The sequence below is a fragment of the Cervus elaphus genome, chromosome 29, assembly GCF_910594005.1.
Source record: "Cervus elaphus chromosome 29, mCerEla1.1, whole genome shotgun sequence".
Classification (NCBI taxonomy): Eukaryota; Metazoa; Chordata; class Mammalia; order Artiodactyla; family Cervidae; genus Cervus; species Cervus elaphus.
In genome coordinates this window covers 21,202,621-21,215,318 of record NC_057843.1, presented here as the reverse complement: position 1 = coordinate 21,215,318, position 12,698 = coordinate 21,202,621, and positions in this window count along the sequence as shown.

Genomic DNA, 12,698 nt, shown 5'->3' with positions numbered 1-12,698 from the left:
TATTTTCTTTTTATTTTTAAAATATATGGGGTCTAAAGTGATGTCCCTACTCTTAATTTGAGTTTTCTCTTTTTATGTGATCATCTAGCCTGGTGGATATTTTCAGAGAACTAACTTTTGCTTTGATTAGATTTTTATTTTATATATAGAAATATGTATTTCTAATTTTTAATTTTTATCCTCATATTTTTATCCTTTCTTCCTTCTAAATTCTTCATTGTTCTGTTTTTAGCTTCTTGAGTAGAATCTTAGATTATTGATTTAAATCTTCATGATTTTTCATATGTGCATTTCAAGTAACACATTTATTTGTATCAGGGTCTTAGATTTGACTTTTTTTCTAACTTTATGATAAAATTTTCAAAGTTATAAGAAGTAATAAAACAAGAGTCACTACCACTACTCTATATCTACCACCTTGAAATTAGTTGACATATCTAATAGTTGACATATCTACCACCTAGAAATTACTAACAATTTATTCTCTTTGCCCTATTATATCTATCTGTATATCAATGTACTTATCAGTGCAACCCTCTATTCATTGAAGTATCCATTTTGGTTTTGTCAAATATTTTACATTTTTACTTATTTGGGTCTTTAAAGGGCATGCAGTTGGATTTTGCTTCTTTAATTTTTCTTACAACATTTGACTTTAAATCAGAGTTATCAGATTCTTTTAATATAATTTAATTATTGATATCATTATGGGTCAAATCTCCCATCTTGCTATTTATTTCATATTGGTCCCATTTGTTCTTTTTTCACATTTTCCTGCCTTATTTTGAATTTAGTGTTTTGTATTACATTTTATTGCCATTAGGTTTCTTAAATATGTCTCTTTTATATTTTTATTGTTTGTTCTAAGGTTTGTAATATGCATTGTTAATCTATCACAGCCTACATTCAAGTAGCATTTTATGTCCTCATATATAGACAAGAATCTTAAAGTAGAATATTTCCTTTTCCTTCCTCCCATCCTTCCTGGAGAATGGCATTAGAAATCAAGATTTAAATGCTAGCTATTCTTGTTGCTATGGTGTGTCATTACTTCTGGTTCCTCTCAGCTAAAAATACAAGGAAATGTGTGTGTTTATACTATTTCATATATATGTATACATATACACCTGTATATACACATATATCTATAAATAAATGTATCTATGTATCTGTATATAAATATCTTTATCTATACTAAACTAAATATGTGTTTGCTCTGATACCTTCAATTCTAATCCTTCCTTATTTGTAAACTCTCTCTCCAATAATGAGAAACTTGGCAACCACCATTTACCAATCATTTAGTTATTTGTTCAGTTTTAGGATATAGGTATAGGTAATAGTATATATTGAAATAATTAACCTTAACACCCTGGGAGACAACTTACTGAACAAGAGTAGCGGATTTATGTGGAGAAGGAAATGGCAACCCACTCCAGTATTCTTGCCTGGAGAATTCCATGGACAGAGGAGCCTGGAAGGCTACAGTCCATGGTGTTGCAAAGAGTCAGACATGACTGAGTGGCTAACACACACAAGACTTATGTACAATTTCATTTGTCTTTATTTTTACAAATTTCACTCATTACCAGAGTTACTTACGTATTTCATTCTAACATCCCATTAGGTAAGTTTGCTTTATACATTTGTAATACAGATAGTTTTGAACATTCTGCATTCCATCTTGGGAGATCTTAATCTTATAAATGATTTATTTTAAATTTGCATATATTATATTTCACTCTTTGTGCTGTAACATGTGCTTTTTACAAATGTATTGTGTCATTATAGATATTATACAAATATATAGTATCATACAGAGTAATTTCACAACCCTAAAAATCCTGTGTTATTCACCTATCCATCCATCCTGCTGCTGCGGCTGCTAAGTCACTTCAGTCGTGTCCGACTCTGTGCGACCCCATAGACGGCAGCCCACCAGGCTCCCCCATCCCTGGGACTCTCCAGGCAAGAACACTGGAGTGGGTTGCCATTTCCTTCTCCATCCATCCATCCTATCCCTTCACAACTACTGGTATTTACTGCTCTTTTAGCTTCTACATAGTTTTGCCATTTCTAAAATGTAGTAATTGTAATTATACATTATGTAGCTTTTTCAGACTGACATATTTCAGTTTGCATAATCCATTTAAAACTCATTCATGCCTTTTTTGTGTTTGATAGCTCTTTAAATTGTTGAATAATATTCCACTGTATGCATATAACACAGTATGTTTACTGTTTTCCTATTGAAGGATATCTTCACTAGTACCATAATTTTGATTGTGAATAAAGCTACTATAAACATTTACATTCAAGTTTTTGTATAGACATAAGTTTTCACACGAGTTGTGTAAATACCTGGGATCATGACCACTGAATCATATTGTAAGATTATGTTTAGCTTTGTAAGAAACTGCTAAACTGTCTTCCCCTGTGGCTGTACTGTTTGGCATTCCCACAAATAATGATTAAGAGTTCTTGATGCTTCAAAGTATATAAGTGGAAAAAAAAAAACTTAGAAAAAGTCATGTACAATATGATCTTATTTTTATAAAAATATGTACAGATGTGTGTGTATCCATAAATATGTATATATTAGACTATAAGTTTACATAATAAAATGTTAACAGTGAAAAATAAAAAAAGAGTTCCTGATGCTTCTGCATCCTTGCTAGAAAATGGTAATATCAACTCTTAGGACTTTAGTCATTTTAACAGTTGTTTAAGTGGTATCTTACTGTTGCTTTAGTTTGCACTTTTCTAGAGAAATAGTGTTAACATCTTTTACTTTATTTGTCATTTTGTATCTTTTCTGGTTCAGTGTCAGTTTAGATCTTTTGTCCATTTTTTTTTGTTTGTTTTGTTTTTTTTGTTTGTTTGTTTTTTGTCCATTTTTTAACTGAGTTGCTTTATTATTTTTGTGTTTTAAGTATTCTTTATATATTCTGGCTAAAAATTATTTATCAGATATGTTTCCCAAATATTTTCTCCTAGTCTATAGCTTTTCATTCTCTTAACAATGTCTTTTGCATAGAAGAAATTTTTTAATTCTAATGAAATCCAACTTAGCCATTTTTCCTTTGTTATATCATGTTTTTGGTGTAGTATTTAAAAGCTCATCACCAAATAAAAGGTCACCTAGATGTTCTCATACTTATTCTTCTATAAGCTTTACAGTTTTCCATTTAAATTTGTGTTTCATTTTGAAGTAAATTTGTTAAATGTTGTGAGGTCTGTATTTAGGTTACCTTTCGCCATATGAACATGTAATTATTCTAGTACCACTTGTTTAAATAAAAACAAACTTTTTTTTCTCTCTTGAATTGCCTTTCCTCCTTTGTCAGAGTTCAGTTGAATTAATCTGTGTGCGTCTATTTCTGTTTCGGGCTTTCTATTTTGTTCACTGATCTAAGTATCTATACTTCATCAGTGCCACGGTGTGTTGACTACTATAGCCTTAGAGTAATCTGGAAATCTGGTACCTTTTCATATAGACTTTAGAGCTGGTTTGTCAATATGTATGAAATAACTTACTGTCTTTTTGACTGAGATTGCACTGAATCTATAAATCAAGTTTGGAATAACTGATATTTTAGCAATATTAAATCTTTCATTCCATGAACATGGATATTCTCTCCATTTATTTAGATCTTTGTTTTCTTTTATCACAGTTTTATAGCTTTTCACATATAGATACTGGACATATTTTGTGAAATTTATGCCTAAATATTTAATTTTTGTGCTATTGTAAATTATATTTTATTCGATTTTTTGATTTTCCAATTGCTCATTGCTGGTATATAGAAAGCTGTTAATTTTTTCATATTAATCTTATTGTCATGCAAATTTGTTATACTCACTTATTAGTTCTAGAAGTTTGTTTTTTTCTTAATTTATTTTCTACATAGACAATCATGTCATCTTCAAATAGAGATTTATTTTTTCCTTTACAATAGATATAACTTTTGCTTACTTTTTTTTCTTATTGTACTAGCCAGGACCTCAAGTACCTTATTGTGAGCATCATTTTTAAATATTGCTTTGTCATATGGCATTGATGAGTTTTAGGTGACTCTCATGCTAGTTGGTCTTATTCTTTTTGTGATTGCTTCCTTTTCAATGGTAGCTTAAATAAAATATCTTTATATTCTGTGTCTTATTTCATATGGACATAGCAACCCACTCCAGTATTCTTGCCTGGGAAATCCCATGGACAGAAAAGACTGGTGGGTTACAGTCCGTGTGGTAACAAAGAGTTGGACATGACTGAGTGCCTTTCACTTTATGTAAATATTATACTCTTTTGATTTACAGGTTTAGATTTTTCTCATTTTAGGTAAGATTTTCATCAATATCTGAACATGTCTTCCATTGCATTTGATGAGTTTTCTACTTCATATACACCCATTTTCCTTATACCTATCTATATTGCTTATTAACAGGTTCTCTCTGAGTGACAAAATCTTTGCTTACATTGGATGGAGTTATCTCAGTCTTTTCTTCTGTGAAAAGATCTGTTTCAATAGTGACTATGCAGTTAATTGCTGTTTCTAAAAGTGTTTTTCAGTTTGGGATTATTGTTCTTTGGTGTCTTTCTATGTTTTTGGAAATCTGTAATCTCAAATACAATTTTTAATGTCATATTTGAAATCTAATATTGTTGAATCAAATCTAAATTGCCCTATATTTTTAAGCGATTAGTGTGAGGCTGTCACGGCTAACGCCATGGCAGGCAGCCTAGATTAGGAGTAGGCCTGGTTTCCCAGGGTAACATAATAATCAGGCCTCCTAGAGCCAGCCAATCAACATATGCCTAGCCAGAGAAAAGGGAACCTATCAGGGGAAAGCTGAAAACCCCACGTTGGGCCAACAAAAATTACCTTGCAACTGTGTAACCAATCCGCTTACGCCAACTACCCACTGTGTAACCAATCCGATTGTGCCAACTACCTGCTGCTTATTTTGATCTAATAAATACCCGAGAGAACTGGGGCTTGGGGCCTTTCGTCCTCACACACCTGGTGAGGGCGGGAGGCCCTGGCTCGAGTCAGTAATAAATTCCCCTATTGCGAGTTGCATTGTTTCGAGGAGTCTTCTTTCTCGACCGGGGACTCGGACTACGGGCAGAACATTTGGGGGCTCGTCCGGGATCCCTTGACCGGGGAAGAACGCTCTTTGGAACAAACGGGAAAAAAAGATAGGGAATAGCACCGGTGCTCAGGCAGGATTAGAAAAAGACCAGAGTAAAGCCGAGGCCCCGCTGTGAAGCGGGAAGGTGTCTGGCATTAGGGAAAGCTTTCCATGAGGGAACGGACTGGCCGTTCCGGCTGGCGTGAGGCTGAGGCCAGCAAGTGCGCTGGGAGGCAGCCAGCTCTGCGGGAAGGAGACCCCCTCTCCTAAGCCCGAATCTGGGGAACAGTGGACGCCATACGGTAAGGTGACCCTTGTTCCAAAGGATCTGTGTCATCGGCCGATGTATGTCTGTCTGTGTGTTTTTCTGTGTAACTGCCGGCATTGTCTCCTGTCTCGTTGTTCTCTGGTGTGTCGTTGTCTACTTCTTCCTATAAAGCCTTGGAGCTTCATTTCTGTTTCTGGGAGTTTCAGTGAACAGGCAGACAGTTGTCGGGGCAACTGACGAGTCCCGGCCAGGGCTACTCCCTGGCGGATTCTGAAGGCCTCCCAACAAGTCAGCCCCAGTAACGGGAGCCTGAGAGGGTGAAACTCCTTTCTTTTTTTCTCGTATTCTAAACCGAGAATCTGGCCAAATAAAAACCCGTCTGTGTGGGCATGGGACAGGCACTTAAGAGCCGATAGGGCGCCTGCCACTGGAAGACTCCTGTGAAAGGATAAGGGGGTCACGGAACGGGCTAGAAACCCTTAGGGTGCCCGCCCCCAGCAAGAAAACTTCCGTGCAACGACTAAGGCACTCAAATAGTTCCACAAAGCATACCACAAGCCCAACCTCCTGGCCGCCACCACTCCCGATAGGATTTATTGGTGGTAATTCTCAGTGACTTTCTTCTGACTCTCGCTATGGGGCAAGAAAATCTACCTCACTCTCTCTCATGACTGATCATTTCTCGGATGTCAGGGCTAGAGTGTATGATCTGTCGCTACTGGTTACAAAGAGTAAATTAATAACATTTTGCTCTGCAGAGTGGCCCGCCTTCCAGGTTAGATGGCCTTCAGAAGAAACTTTTCAACCTTCTATTATTCAGGCAATGAAAAAGAAAAAGTTATGGCTCCTGATCCCTGGGGCCACCCGAGCCAAGTCCCATATGTTATGGTCTGGCAAGATCTAGTAAAAGATCCGCCCGAATGGTTAAAACCTTTTGTTCACAAACTCCCTGATTCTCCTAATGTACAGGCCCTGGTTATGAAAACTCCCACTGCCCCAGAGGAAGCCAAGAAGAATAAGGGCCCAAAACCGGTCTTGCAGGAATCCTCGGACCGGAACCTGATTGACTTGGAGACAGAAATTAGGCCCCCGCCATATGCCCCTCCTCCGTTGCAGGTTCCCCCGGGGGGAAGAGCCCCCCCCCCCCCGCAATGAATCAGAAGGGACAAGGGAATCCCGACCCTGGAGAAAGAATAGAAAAAATAGGGGTGAGCAGGATCATGGGGAACCTTCATCTACTGTACAGGCACTCCCCGTCCGGGTGGGTCCAGCTAACCTGGACGGAGAGCGAACCTATCAATACTGGCCCTTTTCCCATTTTGTTCACTCATAACCCCACCTGGGATGATTGCCAGCAGCTGTTGCAGGTGCTCTTCACCACGGAAGAATGGGAGCAAATCCTGGCAGAGGCGCAGAAACGGGTCCCGCGGGTCAACGGGAGACCAACCGCCCAGCCTCATCTCATGGACGAGGGGTTTCCTCTGTTGCGGCCTAACTGGGATTTTGAGCGAGTGGAAGGTAGGGAGCGTCTCTGAGTGTACCGCCAGACTCTAATGGCTGGCCTGCGGGCTGCAGCTAGGAAGCCGACAAATTTGGCAAAGGTAAATTTAGTAAGGCAAGAGCCCACTGAGAGCCCATCAGCCTTCCTAGAGAGGCTAATGGAAGCCTTTAGGTAATATACACCCATGGACCCCCAGGCTGAGGAATCACGCGCTGCAGTTCTACTAGTGTTTGTGAATCAGGCAGCCCCAGATATTAAGAGAAAATTACAAAAGATAGAGGGGTTAAGAGAGCAGACAATACAAGACTTACTGAAAGCAGCTGAAAAGGTATTTAATAATAGGGAGACCCCAGAAGAAAGGGAGGAATGACTTCATCGGGAGGAAAGGGAACTAGCTGAGAAGATCAAGAAAGAAGATAGGGAACATAGGGCAAAAAAAAAAAAACCCGGAAGAACCAGAGAGAGCTAACCAAAATTCTTTTTGCGGGGATGAAGGCCGGAACAGAATTGAGGGAGCCTCGAGACCCCCAGACGGGAGAAACAGAGAGACCAAAAAGGCAGGCCCTAAAGAAAGATCAGTGTGCTTACTGCAAAGAACGGGGGCACTGGAAAAAAGGAGTGCCCTAAGAGGGACCTGAAGAGAGGAACAACCCAGAGAGAAAGAATCTCCCCTGGAACTCGAGTTCTATATGCGGGGGAAGACAGTGACTAGGGGAGTCAAGACTCGACACCCCTCCCCGAGTCCTAGGTAACCATACATGTAGAGGGGAAACCCGTTGGCTTCATGGTGGACACTGGCACCCAATACTCTGTTTTAAATCAAAAACTGGGACCAATGTCTAAGAAAACCAGCTTGGTGCAGGGAGCCACGGGGACAAAAAAATATTGTTGGACCACAGAATGGAAAGTAAATTTGGGGACCCATCAGGTGTCCCATTCGTTTTTGGTGATACCAGAATGCCCAGCCCCTCTACTTGGACAGGACTTGTTGACTAAAGTTAATGCTCAGATCCATTTTGACCCTGGGGGAATGTCAGTCACGGATGGACTTGGACAGCCGATACATGTCTTGTCTCTAGCTTTAAGAGATGAATACAGACTTTTTGTGCCTAAGCCCTCAGAGGTTATAGCACCAGATATACAACCGTGGGTCCACAAATACCCGTTGGCATGGGCAGAAACAGCAGGAATGGGACTAGCTAAACAGAGACATCCGGTCGTCATCGAACTAAAAGCCGAGGCAACTCCTGTGAGGGTGAAGCAATATCCTATGAGCCAGGAGGCTCGGCGGGGGATCACTCCCCACATTCGATGGCTCATGGATGCCGGAATTCTCAAGCGGTGCCAGTCCCCTTGGAACACCCCCTTACTACCGGTGAAGAAGCCGGGGAATACGGATTACAGACCTGTCCAGGACCTACAAGAAGTCAACAAGCGGGTGAGTGATATACACCCTACTGTCCCCAACCCGTATACCCTCCTGAGCAGTCTGCTGCCTGAGTACACTTGGTAACTGTGTTGGACTTGAAAGATGCTTTTTTTCAGCCTACCCCTGGCAGCCCAGAGCCAGGAAATATTTGCCTTTGAGTGGACTGAGGGGGAAGGCCAACCGGTAGTACAACTAACTTAGACCCGCCTCCCACAAGGGTTCAAAAACTCCCCTACCTTGTTTAACGAGGCTTTGAGTAAAGACTTCTATGAATATCAGACTCACCACCCAGAGGTCATCCTGCTGCAATATGTGGATGACCTTATGTTGGCTGGAACCACAGAGGAGGCATGCAGCTGTGCCACCGGTGACCTCTTACAGACTCTAGGCACCTTGGGATATCGTGCTAGTGCAAAAAAGGCACAAATATCCTGGCAAGAGGTCACCTATTTGGGGTATAAGATCAGGCAGGGGCAAAGGTGGCTAACTCAGGCCATGAAGGAAACAATATTGCAGGTACCAGAGCCCAAGACCCCCCGCCAGGTGAGAGAGTTTTTAGAGACTGTTGGATATTGTAGACTATAGATCATGGGGTTTGCTGAAAAGGCCCGGCCCTTATATGAGGGAAGTAAAGAGACCCCAAACTGGACTTCGACTGAGCCAATGAAACAGGCTTTCCAGACACTCAGACAGGCCCTACTAAAAGCAGCCAGCCGGGACTACGCCGCCCCCATATTAGCCATGGGACTTCCACCTCCTGGTACAGGGACTCTGCCTCCAGTCCCCAACTATTCCCTCCCTGACCTCATTTGGATCAATGAGGATACCACCCTCCAGAAGGATAACAAAGATGGATGGTACCAAGATCAAAACAACAATCTGATATTGCCTGCCATCCTGGGTCGTCACCTATGTGAACACCTGCACACAACTACACACTTGGGAGAGAAAAAGACCTTGACTCTTCTCCAGACAGCCTGCCTGAGGTTCCCTCGACAAAATGCAACTGTACGAGAAATAATCCAGGCTTGCAAAGCGTGCCAGCTGATGAAGACAGGGAAAAGGCAGCACACTGGAACGAGGTACCGAGGGGAAGAGCCAGGGCAACACTGGGAGATAGATTTCACTGAGGTAAGACCAGGCAAGTACGGGTATCGCTATCTGTTGGTTCTGGTAGACACCTTCTCGGGGTGGGTAGAAGCCTTCCCCACTAAGGGAGAGACAGCAAAAGTGGTTGCTAAAAAGATCTTAGAAGAGATAGTGCCTAGATACAGGCTGCCAGTGACTATGGGCTCTGATAACGGACCTGCCTTTGTGAGCCAGATTGTACAAGGGCTGGCCCAAGCTCTGGGGACAAAATGGAAGTTACATTGTGAATATAATCCCCAGAGCTCAGGACAGGTTGAGAGAATGGATCGGACCCTAAAAGAAACTCTGACAAAGTTGGCAATAGAGACTGGCGGGGACTGGGTGACCCTCCTTCCCTTCGTGCTCTTTCGAGCACGTAACACCCCTTATAAGCTGAATCTTACCCCTTTTGAGATTCTGTATAAAAGACCCCCTCCTGTGTGTCCTATATTCGAGGGAAAATGCCTACCACCCCCTACCTTGGGACAATTTCAGCAAACACTGATACACGAGGGTTCAAGCAAGGGGACCATCTCCTCACATAATATTGGCCCAGGTGATTGGGTTTAGGTAAAACGACACTAATCTAAAGCATTAGAACCTAGATGGAAAGGCCCTTATGTTGTTCTCCTTACCACTCCTACTGCTGTTAAGGTCGACGGGATCGGGCCCTGGGTTCACTGCAATCACGTGCGGCAAGCCACCCCGGAAGAACAGGAGAAGGCGCAAGCAGAATGGGAGGCAAGACCTCACCCATCAAATCCTTTGAAACTGAAACTCATACGACAGGAGCCCTCTTAACTCTCCTGCTGATGACAGTTTTCATCAGCCCAGGAGCAACCAGCCACAACCCCCATCAGCCAGCTAACCTGACTTGGGTGATCTACAATCCTGAGACTGGAGAAGTGCTTAATTTGAGCTCCAACGTGGCCCCAAAGGGACATGGTGGCCAGTACTGACCTTTGATTTGTGCGTGCTGGTGGCTGACGGTAATGGGTTTGGTCCCCACCAACTGACCAAGTTCTTTGCCCACGGCTCTTTCGGTCTGTTCACCTGTAACTGTGAGCGAAAAGGCCCACAGTACTACGAACAGGTGCCTGTCTATGTCTGCCTGGGGGGAAAGAAGGGATCAGAACCAAAATGAAAAATGTGGGGAAATTGACTCTTTTTATTGCGCCGCTTGGGGTTGCGAAACCAAGGGAACAGTCCATTTCTCACCTCCAAGAATCCTTGAGCTCCTTGGCTGAAGTAATGTTACAGAATAGGAGAGGTTTAGATTTGCTGTTTCTGCAACAAGGAAGATTATGTGCAGCACTGAGAAAAGAATGCTGTTTCTATATCGACCATTCAGGGGTGGTACAAAAATCTCTCTAAAAAGTAAGAGAGGGACTAGCTCAACGGAAGAGAAAACGAGAAGCCCAACAAGGCTGGTTTAAATCTTGGTTTCAGCGCTCCCCCTGGTTGACCACTTTGATTTCCACCCTCCTGGGTCCACTTATAGTATTAATATTGTTACTGACCTTTGGTCCATGCATTTTAAACCATCTGGTCTCATTTATTAGGGAGCGCCTAAATACCATCCAAATTATGGTATTGAGACAACAATATCAGTCAATTTCACAGGGTAAAGAGGAAGATTCCTCTACTTGAACAACAGACAGGGGGGAAATGTGAGGCTGTCACGGCTAACGCCATGGCAGGCAGCCTAGATTAGGAGTAGGCCTGGTTTCCCAGGGTAACATAATAATCAGGCCTCCTAGAGCCGGCCAATCAACATATGCCTAGCCAGAGAAAAGGGAACCTATCAGGGGAAAGCTGAAAGCCCCACGTTGGGCCAACAAAAATTACCTTGCAACTGTGTAACCAATCCGCTTACGCCAACTACCCACTGTGTAACCAATCCGATTGTGCCAACTACCTGCTGCTTATTTTGATCTAATAAATACCCGAGAGAACTGGGGCTCGGGCCTTTCGTCCTCACACACCTGGTGAGGGCGGGAGGCCCTGGCTCGAGTCAGTAATAAATTCCCCTATTGCGAGTTGCATTGTTTCGAGGAGTCTTCTTTCTCGACCGGGGACTCGGACTACGGGCAGAACAATTAGAAGTAACTTTCAATTCATATTTTCCTTAGAGCTAGGATCTTCATCAACCTTTTGCCTACAATGTGTACTATGTTTTTTTTTTTTCCTATTTCATACCTATGAGCAGAATTTCTACACCATTCTTTCTTTATATTATATTTTTGCAGTAGCTTTTATAAACCCTTTTCTCCAAAGTAGTCTTGGTAATTCTTATTTCTTTTCTTATTGGATATGAAGCCATTTCTCCAAAATGAGCACTGTTTTGTGAATGGTGTTTTATGAGTGGTTATGTTTTGTGATATAACCTTTTCTATAGCTTAATGGAGGTGGACTATAGGGAAATGTTACAGAAAAAGCTGAGCTGAAATGCTAGTATTTATTTTTAAAAATTCTATACCCTGTTCTCTTATCTAAGGTTTTGTTTAATGTCCTATACCAGGGTTTAGTCCCTCTTGTTTGGGAGAACTATCCCATTATTGTGAGGGGAGCATTTCAAGATCTAAATCATTCCACAACTCTATATTTAAATCTAAGGCTTTAGTTTCACCAAAAATACATAGTCCCATAATTTCCTCCCCCCTCCTTTTGTTTCCCTCCCTCTCTAGTAATTATTTATCTTCTGATTTGGAGATCTGATTTTTGACTCAAGCTATGGGACCTGTACGGAGAAGACAATGGCAACCCACTCTAGTACTCTTGCTTGGAAAATCCCATGGATGGAGGAGCCTGGTAGGCTGCAGTCCATGGGGTCGCTAAGAGTCAGACACAACTGAGCGACTTCACTTTCACTTTTCACTTTTATGCATTGGAGAAGGAAATGGCAACCCACTCCAGTAATCTTGCCTGGAGAATCCCAGGGCGGGGGAGCCTGGTGGGCTGCCCTCTATGGGGTCGCACAGAGTCGGACACGACTGAAGCGACTTAGCAGTAGCAGCAGCATGGAACCCATAACAAATTTCACTCTTAAAAATGTTTGCACAGAAAGGAGATAATTGTATAGTGATTTAAACAATATGATTTCCAAAGTTTAGTTTTACTATCCCAAAAGTATGAACTTCTGAACTTCCTAAATCAATGATTAAACGTAAGTATTGAACCTATAAAACCTTATATAGGTAGAAAATGACAAATAATTACATCTAAATTCATGTGTATTT